Source organism: Medicago truncatula, chromosome 1 (assembly GCF_003473485.1).
Source record: "Medicago truncatula cultivar Jemalong A17 chromosome 1, MtrunA17r5.0-ANR, whole genome shotgun sequence".
NCBI lineage: Eukaryota > Viridiplantae > Streptophyta > Magnoliopsida > Fabales > Fabaceae > Medicago > Medicago truncatula.
The window spans coordinates 22,728,243-22,746,492 of NC_053042.1; positions in this window are offsets into that span (position 1 = coordinate 22,728,243).

Sequence of the window (18,250 nt, forward strand, 5' to 3'; positions counted from 1 at the left end):
CTCAGAAATCCAGCTTGGAAATTTTACTAGAAAAACATGCTATGGAGCAATCCAAGCAATTTCAAGAACTTAAAAATCAAACTGGATCTTTGAATGACTCTTTTGTCAAGCTTACATCTAAAGTGGACTCCATAGCTACTCACACTAGAATGCTAGAAACTCAAATCTCTCAAGTAGCCCAAAAAGTAGCTGCTTCCTCTCAAACCCCCGAAGTCTTTCCAGGTCAAACTGAAGCCAACCCCAAAGACCTTATAAATGCTATTCAACTTAGGGACGGTAATCAGTTAGAGGACCCCATTATGAAAACTAGGACAATTGAGGGTGAGATAGAGAGTGAAAAGCAACAAGGTGAGAAAGTCATAGGAGAGAGTGATAAGCCAATCGTTTCACCACCTTATAAACTCAAAATCCATGTCCCACAAAGGCTTGTTAAGCCTAACCTCATAGTGATTGAGAGGTTTTCCACCCCTTGTGTGATTGACAGTGAAACCATTGAAAAAGCTATGTGTAATTTGGGAGAGAATCTCAGGTTGATTCCACTATCCCTAAAAGATTGGGTATTGGGTAGAGAAACCTTCTAATCGTCAAGCTAATGACTCTAAAAGAGCGCTTCGTGGGAGGCAACCCACGAGTTTAATTGCTTTTATTTTGTTTGTTTTGTGTTGTTTTAATTTATTTTGTAGGTATTTGTCCAAATATGATGCAAAAAAACGAAGAAAAATTGAGCCTTGCACGTCCAGAAGCTTGGCACGGCCAGTGCCAATGTTGGCACGGCCGTGCCTGTGACCTAGCCAACATCCACCAACTTCCAGAGAGTTGGCACGACCCGTGCCTATGGTGGCACGGCCGTGCCATCGTCCCAGACCCTCTTTTACCATTTTTTTTCACTTTTCTTCTTCTTCCTTCATTCTCAAACACAAACTTCCCTCATCCTTCAACTTCTCTCTCTAAACCTCCATAACATCAATCTTCAAACCTCCATATCTATCCCCATTCACCATTCCAAAAAAATTCTTCACCAATCTCCACCATTCAACTCATAAACCTCACTAAAACCAAACCCCATCACTAAACCAACCCTTCCCACATAAACCTTGTCCAAGCCTAACCTCCACGCACACCCAAATCAAGCTAAGGTCAATGGAATAAAAAAGGAAAGGTGAGAAGATTGAAGCTTCCGAAAGTGGTGCAAGCAAGAAGCAATCAACAACCCGCAATCATGGGATCCAATTCAAGGATTCCGAGCAAAGAAATAGGTAAATCTCTAATCTTTAGAACTATCTCTCCTTGCAAGTACCTTGATGTTAATGCTATGGATAGACTAGAAATAGATGAACATATGATTAGGCTGTTGAATAAATTCAAAACCCTGTGCTTAGGTACCTTCACACGGTTATTGCTTGCACCATATGGGGTAGAAAAGAGGTAGGAATGATGATGAATGTTGAGCTATTTTTGTTGTGGGCTATGCTTTATAACCACTATGTTAACATTTTCTATTATTTGATTTATTATCCTATTTCAATTGCTAGAAAGAAATTGGATATAAAGGTGATATAGTGGTAGGTGGAATCATCACTTTCATTGTTAGAAAATTTGAGGTAAATGTGAATAAAAGGATAAATAGGATTGAGGGAAACTACTATCTAGACTTAGAAACCCTCACTACCATGTTTTTTTTTTAGAATTCATGGCCCTTCTCACAATTACCAATATGAGTGGAGAGTCAATGCTACTAATTTCTTGATCATTCTACCTAGTTCAGATATTACTAATCCGGAGGTGGTAGAAAACTAGGTTTATGTTGGCACTAACCCACAGGTACACAATGATGGTGATGATGGTGGTGATGAAGAGGAGGTAGGTGCAAACTTGCACCATTAACAAGAAGTCGGTGGAAACTATAATGATGAACGGTGGGCATTGATGCAAACCGAAGTTCAAAGAACATGCACCGAGCAACAAAGACAAGGTGTTGAAATGATCGGGCTAAGAAACGATGTCCTAAGGGGCAATCAAATAAATGAATAAAACAATCAAATGTTCCGATACATGATGCAACATCTTCACCTCCAAGGTCCACCTTATGGACTTCAATAAAATTGTGAGCTCTCCTCTTCCTTTACTCTTCTCTACTTCTCTTCTTTCTTCATCCTCTTCTTCTTCTTCTTCTTCTTCTTATTTTGAATCATTGAGGAAGGTCATTTTGAACGGTCGGATTAAACGTGGCTGGTGTCGTTCACGATCGAGGCACGTTTAGCAACCCGCAGTGAACTAGTTCCTAAGTTGACTAGTCAATTAGGTGATAGTTCGTCCGGATGACGTACCTCCGTGAACCCGATCTGAGAAATTCAAGTTTCTGCATCCTTCTATGTTTGATAAGGTCATTTTGAACGGTCGGATTAAACGTGGCTGGTCTCGTTCACGATCGAGGCACGTTTAAGTCCCCGCGGTGAACTAGTTCCTAAGTTGACTAGTCAATTAGATGATAGTTCGTCCGGATGACGTACCTCCGTGAACCCGATATGAGAAATTCAATTTTCTGCATCCTTCTATGTTTGATAAGGTCATTTTGAACGGTCGGATTGAAGGTGCTTGGTGTTCTTCACATTCTAGGCACGTTTAGGTCCCCACGGTGAACTAGTTCCTAAGTTGACTAGTCAATTAGGTGATAGTTCGTCCGGATGACGTACCTTCGTGAACCCGATATGAGAAATTCAAGTTTCTGCATCCTTCTATGTTTGATAAGGTCATTTTGAACGGTCGGATTGAACGTGGCTGGTGTCGTTCACGATCTAGGCACGTTTAGGTCCCCGCAGTGAACTAGTTCCTAAGTTGACTAGTCAATTAGGTGATAGTTCGTCCGGATGACGTACCTCCGTGAACTCGATCTGAGAAATTCAAGTTTCTGCATCCTTCTATGTTTGATAAGGTCATTTTGAACGGTCGGATTGAACGTGGCTGGTGTCGTTCACGATCGAGACACGTTTAGGTCCCCGCAGTGAACTAGTTCCTAAGTTGACTAGTCAATTAGGTGATAGTTCGTCCGGATGACGTACCTCCGTGAACCCGATCTGAGAAATTCAAGTTTCTGCATCCTTCTATGTTTGATAAGGTCTTTTTGAACGGTCGGATTGAACGTGGCTGGTGTCGTTCACAATCTAGGCACGTTTAGGTCCCGCAGCGAACTAGTTCCTAAGTTGACTAGTCAATTAGGTGATAGTTCGTCCGGATGACGTACCTCCGTGAATCCGATCTGAGAAATTCAAGTTTCTGCATCCTTCTATGTTTGATAAGGTCATTTTGAACGGTCGGATTGAACGTGGCTGGTGTCGTTCACGATCGAGACACGTTTAGGTCCCGCAGTGAACTAGTTCCTAAGTTGACTAGTCAATTAGGTGATAGTTTGTCCGGATGACGTACCTCCGTGAACCCGATCTGAGAAATTCAAGTTTCTGCATCCTTCTATCTTTGATAAGGTCATTTTGAACGGTCGGATTGAACGTGGCTGGTGTCGTTCACGATCGAGGCACGTTTAGGTCCCGCAGCGAACTAGTTCCTAAGTTGACTAGTCAATTAGGTGATAGTTCGTCCGGATGACGTACCTCCGTGAATCCGATCTGAGAAATTCAAGTTTCTGCATCCTTCTATGTTTGATAAGGTCATTTTGAACGGTCGGATTGAACGTGGCTGGTGTCGTTCACGATCGAGACACGTTTAGGTCCCCGCAGTGAACTAGTTCCTAAGTTGACTAGTCAATTAGGTGATAGTTCGTCCGGATGACGTACCTCCGTGAACCCGATCTGAGAAATTCAAGTTTCTGCATCCTTCTATGTTTGATAAGGTCATTTTGAACGGTTGGATTGAACGTGGCTGGTGTCGTTCACGATCGAGGCACGTTTAGGTCCCTGCAGTGAACTAGTTCCTAAGTTGACTAGTCAATTAGGTGATAGTTCGTCCGGATGACGTACCTCCGTGAACCCGATCTGAGAAATTCAAGTTTCTGTATCCTTCTATGTTTGATAAGGTCATTTTGAACGTTCGGATTGAAGGTGCTTGGTGTTCTTCACATTCTAGGCACGTTTAGGTCCTCGCGGTGAACTAGGTCCTAAGTTGACTAGTCAATTAGGTGATAGTTCGTCCGGATGACGTACCTCCGTGAACCCGATATGAGAAATTCGAGTTTCTGCATCCTTCTATGTTTGATAAGGTCATTTTGAACGGTCGGATTGAACGTGGCTGGTGTCGTTCACGATCGAGACACGTTTAGGTCCCGCAGTGAACTAGATCCTAAGTTGACTAGTCAATTAGGTGATAGTTCGTCCGGATGACTTACCTCCGTGAACCCGATCTGAGAAATTCAAGTTTCTGCATCCTTCTATGTTTGATAAGGTCATTTTGAACGGTCGGATTGAACGTGGCTGGTGTCGTTCACGATCGAGGCACGTTTAGGTCCCCACAGCGAACTAGTTCCTAAGTTGACTAGTCAATTAGGTGATAGTTCGTCCGGATGACGTACCTCCGTGAACCCGATATGAGAAATTCAAGTTTCTGCATCCTTCTATGTTTGATAAGGTCATTTTGAACGGTCGGATTGAACGTGGCTGGTGTCGTTCACGATCGAGACACGTTTAGGTCCCCGTAGTGAACTAGTTCCTAAGTTGACTAGTCAATTAGGTGATAGTTCGTCCGGATGACTTACCTCCGTGAACCCGATGTGAGAAATTCAAGTTTCTGCATCCTTCTATGTTTGATAAGGTCATTTTGAACGGTCGGATTGAACGTGGCTGGTGTCGTTCACGATCGAGGCACGTTTAGGTCCCACAGCGAACTAGTTCCTAAGTTGACTAGTCAATTAGGTGATAGTTCGTCCGGATGACGTACCTCCGTGAACTCGATCTGAGAAATTCAAGTTTCTGCATCCTTCAATGTTTGATAAGGTCATTTTGAACGGTCGGATTGAACGTGGCTGGTATCGTTCACGATCGAGACACGTTTAGGTCCCCGCAGTGAACTAGTTCCTAAGTTGACTAGTCAATTAGGTGATAGTTCGTCCGGATGACGTACCTCCGTGAACCCGATCTGAGAAATTCAAGTTTCTGCATCCTTCTATGTTTGATAAGGTCTTTCTGAACGGTAGGATTGAACGTGGCTGGTGTCGTTCACGATCTAGGCACGTTTAGGTCCCCGCAGCGAACTAGTTCCTAAGTTGACTAGTCAATTAGGTGATAGTTCGTCCGGATGACGTACCTCCGTGAATCCGATCTGAGAAATTCAAGTTTCTGCATCCTTCTATTTTGATAAGGTCATTTTGAACGGTCGGATTGAACGTGGCTGGTGTCGTTCACGATCGAGACACGTTTAGGTCCCCGCAGTGAACTAGTTCCTAAGTTGACTAGTCAATTAGGTGATAGTTCGTCCGGATGACGTACCTCCGTGAACCCGATCTGAGAAATTCAAGTTTCTGCATCCTTCTATGTTTGATAAGGTCATTTTGAACGGTTGGATTGAACGTGGCTGGTGTCGTTCACGATCGAGGCACGTTTAGGTCCCTGCAGTGAACTAGTTCCTAAGTTGACTAGTCAATTAGGTGATAGTTCGTCCGGATGACGTACCTCCGTGAACCCGATCTGAGAAATTCAAGTTTCTGCATCCTTCTATGTTTGATAAGGTCATTTTGAACGTTCGGATTGAACGTGCTGGTGTCTTCACATTCTAGGCACGTTTAGGTCCCGCAGTGAACTAGTTCCTAAGTTGACTAGTCAATTAGGTGATAGTTCGTCCGGATGATGTACCTCCGTGAACCCGATATGAGAAATTCAAGTTTCTGCATCCTTCTATGTTTGATAAGGTCATTTTGAACGGTCGGATTGAACGTGGCTGGTGTCGTTCACGATCGAGGCACTTTAGGTCCCTGCAGTGAACTAGTTCCTAAGTTGACTAGTCAATTAGGTGATAGTTCGTCCGGATGACGTACCTCCGTGAACCCGATCTGAGAAATTCAAGTTTCTGCATCCTTCTATGTTTGATAAGGTCATTTTGAACGGTTGGATTGAACGTGGCTGGTGTCGTTCACGATCGAGGCACGTTTAGGTCCCGCAGTGAACTAGTTCCTAAGTTGACTAGTCAATTAGGTGATAGTTTGTCCGGATGACGTACCTCCGTGAACCCGATCTGAGAAATTCAAGTTCTGCATCCTTCTATGTTTGATAAGGTCATTTTGAACGGTCGGATTGAACGTGGCTGGTGTCGTTCACGATCGAGACACGTTTAGGTCCCCGAGTGAACTAGTTCTAAGTTGACTAGTCAATTAGGTGATAGTTCGTCCGGATGACGTACCTCCGTGAACCCGATCTGAGAAATTCAGTTTCTGCATCCTTCTATGTTTGATAAGGTCATTGTGAACGGTCGGATTGAACGTGGCTGGTGTCGTTCACGATCGAGACACGTTTAGGTCCCCGTAGTGAACTAGTTCTAAGTTGACTAGTCAATTAGGTGATAGTTCGTCCGGATGACTTACCTCCGTGAACCCGATCTGAGAAATTCGAGTTTCTGCATCCTTCTATGTTTGATAAGGTCATTTTGAACGGTCGGATTGAACGTGGCTGGTGTCGTTCACGATCGAGACACGTTTAGGTCCCGTAGTGAACTAGTTCCTAAGTTGACTAGTCAATTAGGTGATAGTTCTCCGGATGACTTACCTCCGTGAACCCGATCTGAGAAATTCAAGTTTCTGCATCCTTCTATGTTTGATAAGGTCATTTTGAACGGTCGGATTGAACGTGGCTGGTGTCGTTCACGATCGAGACACGTTTAGGTCCCGCAGTGAACTAGTTCCTAAGTTGACTAGTCAATTAGGTGATAGTTCGTCCGGATGACTTACCTCCGTGAACCCGATCTGAGAAATTCAAGTTTCTGCATCCTTCTATGTTTGATAAGGTCATTTTGAACGGTCGGATTGAACGTGGCAGGTGTCGTTCACGATCGAGGCACGTTTAGGTCCCCAGCGAACTAGTTCCTAAGTTGACTAGTCAATTAGGTGATAGTTCGTCCGGATGACGTACCTCCGTGAACCCGATATGAGAAATTCAAGTTTCTGCATCCTTCTATGTTTGATAAGGTCATTTTGAACGGTCGGATTGAACGTGGCTGGTGTCGTTCACGATCGAGACACGTTTAGGTCCCCGCAGTGAACTAGTTCCTAAGTTGACTAGTCAATTAGGTGATAGTTCGTCCGGATGACTTACCTCCGTGAACCCGATCTGAGAAATTCAAGTTTCTGCATCCTTCTATGTTTGATAAGGTCATTTTGAACGGTCGGATTGAACGTGGCTGGTGTCGTTCACGATCGAGGCACGTTTAGGTCCCGCAGTGAACTAGTTCCTAAGTTGACTAGTCAATTAGGGATAGTTCGTCCGGATGACGTACCTCCGTGAACCCGATTGAGAAATTCAAGTTTCTGCATCCTTCTATGTTTGATAAGGTCATTTTGAACGGTCGGATTGAACGTGGCTGGTGTCGTTCACGATCGAGGCACGTTTAGGTCCCCGCAGCGAACTAGTTCCTAAGTTGACTAGTCAATTAGGTGATAGTTCGTCCGGATGACGTACCTCCGTGAACCCGATATGAGAAATTCAAGTTTCTGCATCCTTCTATGTTTGATAAGGTCATTTTGAACGGTCGGATTGAACGTGGCTGGTGTCGTTCACGATCGAGGACACGTTTAGGTCCCCGCAGTGAACTAGTTCCTAAGTTGACTAGTCAATTAGGTGATAGTTCGTCCGGATGACGTACCTCCGTGAACCCGATTGAGAAATTCGAGTTTCTGCATCCTTCTATGTTTGATAAGGTCATTTTGAACGGTCGGATTGAACGTGGCTGGTGTCGTTCACGATCGAGACACGTTTAGGTCCCCGCAGTGAACTAGTTCCTAAGTTGACTAGTCAATTAGGTGATAGTTCGTCCGGATGACGTACCTCCGTGAACCGATCTGAGAAATTCAAGTTTCTGCATCCTTCAATGTTTGATAAGGTCATTTTGAACGGTCGGATTGAACGTGGCTGGTGTCGTTCACGATCGAGACACGTTTAGGTCCCGCAGTGAACTAGTTCCTAAGTTGACTAGTCAATTAGGTGATAGTTCGTCCGGATGACGTACCTCCGTGAACCCGATCTGAGAAATTCAAGTTTCTGCATCCTTCTATGTTTGATAAGGTCATTTTGAACGGTCGGATTGAACGTGGCTGGTGTCGTTCACGATGTAGGCACGTTTAGGTCCCGCAGTGAACTAGTTCCTAAGTTGACTAGTCAATTAGGTGATAGTTCGTCCGGATGACGTACCTCCGTGAATCCGATCTGAGAAATTCAAGTTTCTGCATCCTTCTATGTTTGATAAGGTCATTTTGAACGGTCGGATTGAACGTGGCTGGTGTCGTTCACGATCGAGGCACGTTTAGGTCCCCGCAGTGAACTAGTTCCTAAGTTGACTAGTCAATTAGGTGATAGTTCGTCCGGATGACGTACCTCCGTGAACCCGATCTGAGAAATTCAAGTTTCTGCATCCTTCTATGTTTGATAAGGTCATTTTGAACGGTCGGATTGAACGTGGCTGGTGTCGTTCACGATCGAGGCACGTTTAGGTCCCCGCAGTGAACTAGTTCCTAAGTTGACTAGTCAATTAGGTGATAGTTCGTCCGGATGACGTACCTCCGTGAACCCGATCTGAGAAATTCAAGTTTCTGCATCCTTCTATGTTTGATAAGGTCATTTTGAACGGTCGGATTGAACGTGGCTGGTGTCGTTCACGATCGAGGCACGTTTAGGTCCCGCAGCGAACTAGTTCCTAAGTTGACTAGTCAATTAGGTGATAGTTCGTCCGGATGACGTACCTCCGTGAACCCGATCTGAGAAATTCAAGTTTCTGCATCCTTCTATGTTTGATAAGGTCATTTTGAACGGTCGGATTGAACGTGGCTGGTGTCGTTCACGATCTAGGCACGTTTAGGTCCCGCAGTGAACTAGTTCCTAAGTTGACTAGTCAATTAGGTGATAGTTCGTCCGGATGACGTACCTCCGTGAACCCGATCTGAGAAATTCAAGTTTCTGCATCCTTCTATGTTTGATAAGGTCATTTTGAACGGTCGGATTGAACGTGGCTGGTGTCGTTCACGATCGAGACACGTTTAGGTCCCGCAGTGAACTAGTTCCTAAGTTGACTAGTCAATTAGGTGATAGTTCGTCCGGATGACGTACCTCCGTGAACCCGATCTGAGAAATTCAAGTTTCTGCATCCTTCTATGTTTGATAAGGTCATTTTGAACGGTCGGATTGAACGTGGCTGGTGTCGTTCACGATCGAGCACGTTTAGGTCCCCGCAGTGAACTAGTTCCTAAGTTGACTAGTCAATTAGGTGATAGTTCGTCCGGATGACGTACCTCCGTGAACCCGATCTGAGAAATTCAAGTTTCTGCATCCTTCTATGTTTGATAAGGTCATTTTGAACGGTCGGATTGAACGTGGCTGGTGTCGTTCACGATCGAGACACGTTTAGGTCCCGCAGTGAACTAGTTCCTAAGTTGACTAGTCAATTAGGTGATAGTTCGTCCGGATGACGTACCTCCGTGAACCCGATCTGAGAAATTCAAGTTTCTGCATCCTTCTATGTTTGATAAGGTCATTTTGAACGGTCGGATTGAACGTGGCTGGTGTCGTTCACGATCTAGGCACGTTTAGGTCCCGCAGTGAACTAGTTCCTAAGTTGACTAGTCAATTAGGTGATAGTTCGTCCGGATGACGTACCTCCGTGAACCCGATCTGAGAAATTCAAGTTTCTGCATCCTTCTATGTTTGATAAGGTCATTTTGAACGGTCGGATTGAACGTGGCTGGTGTCGTTCACGATCGAGGCACGTTTAGGTCCCGCAGTGAACTAGTTCCTAAGTTGACTAGTCAATTAGGTGATAGTTCGTCCGGATGACGTACCTCCGTGAACCCGATCTGAGAAATTCAAGTTTCTGCATCCTTCTATGTTTGATAAGGTCATTTTGAACGGTCGGATTGAACGTGGCTGGTGTCGTTCACGATCGAGGCACGTTTAGGTCCCCGCAGGAACTAGTTCCTAAGTTGACTAGTCAATTAGGTGATAGTTCGTCCGGATGACGTACCTCCGTGAACCCGATCTGAGAAATTCAAGTTTCTGCATCCTTCTATGTTTGATAAGGTCATTTTGAACGGTCGGATTGAACGTGGCTGGTGTCGTTCACGATCGAGGCACGTTTAGGTCCCGCAGTGAACTAGTTCCTAAGTTGACTAGTCAATTAGGTGATAGTTCGTCCGGATGACGTACCTCCGTGAACCCGATCTGAGAAATTCAAGTTTCTGCATCCTTCTATGTTTGATAAGGTCATTTTGAACGGTCGGATTGAACGTGGCTGGTGTCGTTCACGATCGAGGCACGTTTAGGTCCCGCAGTGAACTAGTTCCTAAGTTGACTAGTCAATTAGGTGATAGTTCGTCCGGATGACGTACCTCCGTGAACCCGATCTGAGAAATTCAAGTTTCTGCATCCTTCTATGTTTGATAAGGTCATTTTGAACGGTCGGATTGAACGTGGCTGGTGTCGTTCACGATCGAGGCACGTTTAGGTCCCGCAGTGAACTAGTTCCTAAGTTGACTAGTCAATTAGGTGATAGTTCGTCCGGATGACGTACCTCCGTGAACCCGATCTGAGAAATTCAAGTTTCTGCATCCTTCTATGTTTGATAAGGTCATTTTGAACGGTCGGATTGAACGTGGCTGGTGTCGTTCACGATCTAGGCACGTTTAGGTCCCGCAGTGAACTAGTTCCTAAGTTGACTAGTCAATTAGGTGATAGTTCGTCCGGATGACGTACCTCCGTGAACCCGATCTGAGAAATTCAAGTTTCTGCATCCTTCTATGTTTGATAAGGTCATTTTGAACGGTCGGATTGAACGTGGCTGGTGTCGTTCACGATCGAGGCACGTTTAGGTCCCGCAGTGAACTAGTTCCTAAGTTGACTAGTCAATTAGGTGATAGTTCGTCCGGATGACGTACCTCCGTGAACCCGATCTGAGAAATTCAAGTTTCTGCATCCTTCTATGTTTGATAAGGTCATTTTGAACGGTCGGATTGAACGTGGCTGGTGTCGTTCACGATCTAGGCACGTTTAGGTCCCGCAGTGAACTAGTTCCTAAGTTGACTAGTCAATTAGGTGATAGTTCGTCCGGATGACGTACCTCCGTGAACCCGATCTGAGAAATTCAAGTTTCTGCATCCTTCTATGTTTGATAAGGTCATTTTGAACGGTCGGATTGAACGTGGCTGGTGTCGTTCACGATCGAGGCACGTTTAGGTCCCGCAGTGAACTAGTTCCTAAGTTGACTAGTCAATTAGGTGATAGTTCGTCCGGATGACGTACCTCCGTGAACCCGATCTGAGAAATTCAAGTTTCTGCATCCTTCTATGTTTGATAAGGTCATTTTGAACGGTCGGATTGAACGTGGCTGGTGTCGTTCACGATCAGGCACGTTTAGGTCCCGCAGTGAACTAGTTCCTAAGTTGACTAGTCAATTAGGTGATAGTTCGTCCGGATGACGTACCTCCGTGAACCCGATCTGAGAAATTCAAGTTTCTGCATCCTTCTATGTTTGATAAGGTCATTTTGAACGGTCGGATTGAACGTGGCTGGTGTCGTTCACGATCGAGGCACGTTTAGGTCCCGCAGTGAACTAGTTCCTAAGTTGACTAGTCAATTAGGTGATAGTTCGTCCGGATGACGTACCTCCGTGAACCCGATCTGAGAAATTCAAGTTTCTGCATCCTTCTATGTTTGATAAGGTCATTTTGAACGGTCGGATTGAACGTGGCTGGTGTCGTTCACGATCTAGGCACGTTTAGGTCCCGCAGTGAACTAGTTCCTAAGTTGACTAGTCAATTAGGTGATAGTTCGTCCGGATGACGTACCTCCGTGAACCCGATCTGAGAAATTCAAGTTTCTGCATCCTTCTATGTTTGATAAGGTCATTTTGAACGGTCGGATTGAACGTGGCTGGTGTCGTTCACGATCGAGGCACGTTTAGGTCCCGCAGTGAACTAGTTCCTAAGTTGACTAGTCAATTAGGTGATAGTTCGTCCGGATGACGTACCTCCGTGAACCCGATCTGAGAAATTCAAGTTTCTGCATCCTTCTATGTTTGATAAGGTCATTTTGAACGGTCGGATTGAACGTGGCTGGTGTCGTTCACGATCGAGGCACGTTTAGGTCCCGCAGTGAACTAGTTCCTAAGTTGACTAGTCAATTAGGTGATAGTTCGTCCGGATGACGTACCTCCGTGAACCCGATCTGAGAAATTCAAGTTTCTGCATCCTTCTATGTTTGATAAGGTCATTTTGAACGGTCGGATTGAACGTGGCTGGTGTCGTTCACGATCGAGGCACGTTTAGGTCCCGCAGTGAACTAGTTCCTAAGTTGACTAGTCAATTAGGTGATAGTTCGTCCGGATGACGTACCTCCGTGAACCCGATCTGAGAAATTCAAGTTTCTGCATCCTTCTATGTTTGATAAGGTCATTTTGAACGGTCGGATTGAACGTGGCTGGTGTCGTTCACGATCTAGGCACGTTTAGGTCCCGCAGTGAACTAGTTCCTAAGTTGACTAGTCAATTAGGTGATAGTTCGTCCGGATGACGTACCTCCGTGAACCCGATCTGAGAAATTCAAGTTTCTGCATCCTTCTATGTTTGATAAGGTCATTTTGAACGGTCGGATTGAACGTGGCTGGTGTCGTTCACGATCTAGGCACGTTTAGGTCCCGCAGTGAACTAGTTCCTAAGTTGACTAGTCAATTAGGTGATAGTTCGTCCGGATGACGTACCTCCGTGAACCCGATCTGAGAAATTCAAGTTTCTGCATCCTTCTATGTTTGATAAGGTCATTTTGAACGGTCGGATTGAACGTGGCTGGTGTCGTTCACGATCGAGGCACGTTTAGGTCCCCGCAGTGAACTAGTTCCTAAGTTGACTAGTCAATTAGGTGATAGTTCGTCCGGATGACGTACCTCCGTGAACCCGATCTGAGAAATTCAAGTTTCTGCATCCTTCTATGTTTGATAAGGTCATTTTGAACGGTCGGATTGAACGTGGCTGGTGTCGTTCACGATCGAGGCACGTTTAGGTCCCCGCAGTGAACTAGTTCCTAAGTTGACTAGTCAATTAGGTGATAGTTCGTCCGGATGACGTACCTCCGTGAACCCGATCTGAGAAATTCAAGTTTCTGCATCCTTCTATGTTTGATAAGGTCATTTTGAACGGTCGGATTGAACGTGGCTGGTGTCGTTCACGATCTAGGCACGTTTAGGTCCCGCAGTGAACTAGTTCCTAAGTTGACTAGTCAATTAGGTGATAGTTCGTCCGGATGACGTACCTCCGTGAACCCGATCTGAGAAATTCAAGTTTCTGCATCCTTCTATGTTTGATAAGGTCATTTTGAACGGTCGGATTGAACGTGGCTGGTGTCGTTCACGATCTAGGCACGTTTAGGTCCCGCAGTGAACTAGTTCCTAAGTTGACTAGTCAATTAGGTGATAGTTCGTCCGGATGACGTACCTCCGTGAACCCGATCTGAGAAATTCAAGTTTCTGCATCCTTCTATGTTTGATAAGGTCATTTTGAACGGTCGGATTGAACGTGGCTGGTGTCGTTCACGATCTAGGCACGTTTAGGTCCCGCAGTGAACTAGTTCCTAAGTTGACTAGTCAATTAGGTGATAGTTCGTCCGGATGACGTACCTCCGTGAACCCGATCTGAGAAATTCAAGTTTCTGCATCCTTCTATGTTTGATAAGGTCATTTTGAACGGTCGGATTGAACGTGGCTGGTGTCGTTCACGATCTAGGCACGTTTAGGTCCCGCAGTGAACTAGTTCCTAAGTTGACTAGTCAATTAGGTGATAGTTCGTCCGGATGACGTACCTCCGTGAACCCGATCTGAGAAATTCAAGTTTCTGCATCCTTCTATGTTTGATAAGGTCATTTTGAACGGTCGGATTGAACGTGGCTGGTGTCGTTCACGATCAGGCACGTTTAGGTCCCGCAGTGAACTAGTTCCTAAGTTGACTAGTCAATTAGGTGATAGTTCGTCCGGATGACGTACCTCCGTGAACCCGATCTGAGAAATTCAAGTTTCTGCATCCTTCTATGTTTGATAAGGTCATTTTGAACGGTCGGATTGAACGTGGCTGGTGTCGTTCACGATCTAGGCACGTTTAGGTCCCGCAGTGAACTAGTTCCTAAGTTGACTAGTCAATTAGGTGATAGTTCGTCCGGATGACGTACCTCCGTGAACCCGATCTGAGAAATTCAAGTTTCTGCATCCTTCTATGTTTGATAAGGTCATTTTGAACGGTCGGATTGAACGTGGCTGGTGTCGTTCACGATCTAGGCACGTTTAGGTCCCGCAGTGAACTAGTTCCTAAGTTGACTAGTCAATTAGGTGATAGTTCGTCCGGATGACGTACCTCCGTGAACCCGATCTGAGAAATTCAAGTTTCTGCATCCTTCTATGTTTGATAAGGTCATTTTGAACGGTCGGATTGAACGTGGCTGGTGTCGTTCACGATCTAGGCACGTTTAGGTCCCGCAGTGAACTAGTTCCTAAGTTGACTAGTCAATTAGGTGATAGTTCGTCCGGATGACGTACCTCCGTGAACCCGATCTGAGAAATTCAAGTTTCTGCATCCTTCTATGTTTGATAAGGTCATTTTGAACGGTCGGATTGAACGTGGCTGGTGTCGTTCACGATCTAGGCACGTTTAGGTCCCGCAGTGAACTAGTTCCTAAGTTGACTAGTCAATTAGGTGATAGTTCGTCCGGATGACGTACCTCCGTGAACCCGATCTGAGAAATTCAAGTTTCTGCATCCTTCTATGTTTGATAAGGTCATTTTGAACGGTCGGATTGAACGTGGCTGGTGTCGTTCACGATCTAGGCACGTTTAGGTCCCCGCAGTGAACTAGTTCCTAAGTTGACTAGTCAATTAGGTGATAGTTCGTCCGGATGACGTACCTCCGTGAACCCGATCTGAGAAATTCAAGTTTCTGCATCCTTCTATGTTTGATAAGGTCATTTTGAACGGTCGGATTGAACGTGGCTGGTGTCGTTCACGATCAGGCACGTTTAGGTCCCGCAGTGAACTAGTTCCTAAGTTGACTAGTCAATTAGGTGATAGTTCGTCCGGATGACGTACCTCCGTGAACCCGATCTGAGAAATTCAAGTTTCTGCATCCTTCTATGTTTGATAAGGTCATTTTGAACGGTCGGATTGAACGTGGCTGGTGTCGTTCACGATCTAGGCACGTTTAGGTCCCGCAGTGAACTAGTTCCTAAGTTGACTAGTCAATTAGGTGATAGTTCGTCCGGATGACGTACCTCCGTGAACCCGATCTGAGAAATTCAAGTTTCTGCATCCTTCTATGTTTGATAAGGTCATTTTGAACGGTCGGATTGAACGTGGCTGGTGTCGTTCACGATCTAGGCACGTTTAGGTCCCCGCAGTGAACTAGTTCCTAAGTTGACTAGTCAATTAGGTGATAGTTCGTCCGGATGACGTACCTCCGTGAACCCGATCTGAGAAATTCAAGTTTCTGCATCCTTCTATGTTTGATAAGGTCATTTTGAACGGTCGGATTGAACGTGGCTGGTGTCGTTCACGATCTAGGCACGTTTAGGTCCCGCAGTGAACTAGTTCCTAAGTTGACTAGTCAATTAGGTGATAGTTCGTCCGGATGACGTACCTCCGTGAACCCGATCTGAGAAATTCAAGTTTCTGCATCCTTCTATGTTTGATAAGGTCATTTTGAACGGTCGGATTGAACGTGGCTGGTGTCGTTCACGATCAGGCACGTTTAGGTCCCCGCAGTGAACTAGTTCCTAAGTTGACTAGTCAATTAGGTGATAGTTCGTCCGGATGACGTACCTCCGTGAACCCGATCTGAGAAATTCAAGTTTCTGCATCCTTCTATGTTTGATAAGGTCATTTTGAACGGTCGGATTGAACGTGGCTGGTGTCGTTCACGATCTAGGCACGTTTAGGTCCCGCAGTGAACTAGTTCCTAAGTTGACTAGTCAATTAGGTGATAGTTCGTCCGGATGACGTACCTCCGTGAACCCGATCTGAGAAATTCAAGTTTCTGCATCCTTCTATGTTTGATAAGGTCATTTTGAACGGTCGGATTGAACGTGGCTGGTGTCGTTCACGATCAGGCACGTTTAGGTCCCGCAGTGAACTAGTTCCTAAGTTGACTAGTCAATTAGGTGATAGTTCGTCCGGATGACGTACCTCCGTGAACCCGATCTGAGAAATTCAAGTTTCTGCATCCTTCTATGTTTGATAAGGTCATTTTGAACGGTCGGATTGAACGTGGCTGGTGTCGTTCACGATCTAGGCACGTTTAGGTCCCGCAGTGAACTAGTTCCTAAGTTGACTAGTCAATTAGGTGATAGTTCGTCCGGATGACGTACCTCCGTGAACCCGATCTGAGAAATTCAAGTTTCTGCATCCTTCTATGTTTGATAAGGTCATTTTGAACGGTCGGATTGAACGTGGCTGGTGTCGTTCACGATCTAGGCACGTTTAGGTCCCGCAGTGAACTAGTTCCTAAGTTGACTAGTCAATTAGGTGATAGTTCGTCCGGATGACGTACCTCCGTGAACCCGATCTGAGAAATTCAAGTTTCTGCATCCTTCTATGTTTGATAAGGTCATTTTGAACGGTCGGATTGAACGTGGCTGGTGTCGTTCACGATCTAGGCACGTTTAGGTCCCGCAGTGAACTAGTTCCTAAGTTGACTAGTCAATTAGGTGATAGTTCGTCCGGATGACGTACCTCCGTGAACCCGATCTGAGAAATTCAAGTTTCTGCATCCTTCTATGTTTGATAAGGTCATTTTGAACGGTCGGATTGAACGTGGCTGGTGTCGTTCACGATCAGGCACGTTTAGGTCCCGCAGTGAACTAGTTCCTAAGTTGACTAGTCAATTAGGTGATAGTTCGTCCGGATGACGTACCTCCGTGAACCCGATCTGAGAAATTCAAGTTTCTGCATCCTTCTATGTTTGATAAGGTCATTTTGAACGGTCGGATTGAACGTGGCTGGTGTCGTTCACGATCTAGGCACGTTTAGGTCCCGCAGTGAACTAGTTCCTAAGTTGACTAGTCAATTAGGTGATAGTTCGTCCGGATGACGTACCTCCGTGAACCCGATCTGAGAAATTCAAGTTTCTGCATCCTTCTATGTTTGATAAGGTCATTTTGAACGGTCGGATTGAACGTGGCTGGTGTCGTTCACGATCAGGCACGTTTAGGTCCCGCAGTGAACTAGTTCCTAAGTTGACTAGTCAATTAGGTGATAGTTCGTCCGGATGACGTACCTCCGTGAACCCGATCTGAGAAATTCAAGTTTCTGCATCCTTCTATGTTTGATAAGGTCATTTTGAACGGTCGGATTGAACGTGGCTGGTGTCGTTCACGATCTAGGCACGTTTAGGTCCCGCAGTGAACTAGTTCCTAAGTTGACTAGTCAATTAGGTGATAGTTCGTCCGGATGACGTACCTCCGTGAACCCGATCTGAGAAATTCAAGTTTCTGCATCCTTCTATGTTTGATAAGGTCATTTTGAACGGTCGGATTGAACGTGGCTGGTGTCGTTCACGATCTAGGCACGTTTAGGTCCCGCAGTGAACTAGTTCCTAAGTTGACTAGTCAATTAGGTGATAGTTCGTCCGGATGACGTACCTCCGTGAACCCGATCTGAGAAATTCAAGTTTCTGCATCCTTCTATGTTTGATAAGGTCATTTTGAACGGTCGGATTGAACGTGGCTGGTGTCGTTCACGATCTAGGCACGTTTAGGTCCCGCAGTGAACTAGTTCCTAAGTTGACTAGTCAATTAGGTGATAGTTCGTCCGGATGACGTACCTCCGTGAACCCGATCTGAGAAATTCAAGTTTCTGCATCCTTCTATGTTTGATAAGGTCATTTTGAACGGTCGGATTGAACGTGGCTGGTGTCGTTCACGATCTAGGCACGTTTAGGTCCCGCAGTGAACTAGTTCCTAAGTTGACTAGTCAATTAGGTGATAGTTCGTCCGGATGACGTACCTCCGTGAACCCGATCTGAGAAATTCAAGTTTCTGCATCCTTCTATGTTTGATAAGGTCATTTTGAACGGTCGGATTGAACGT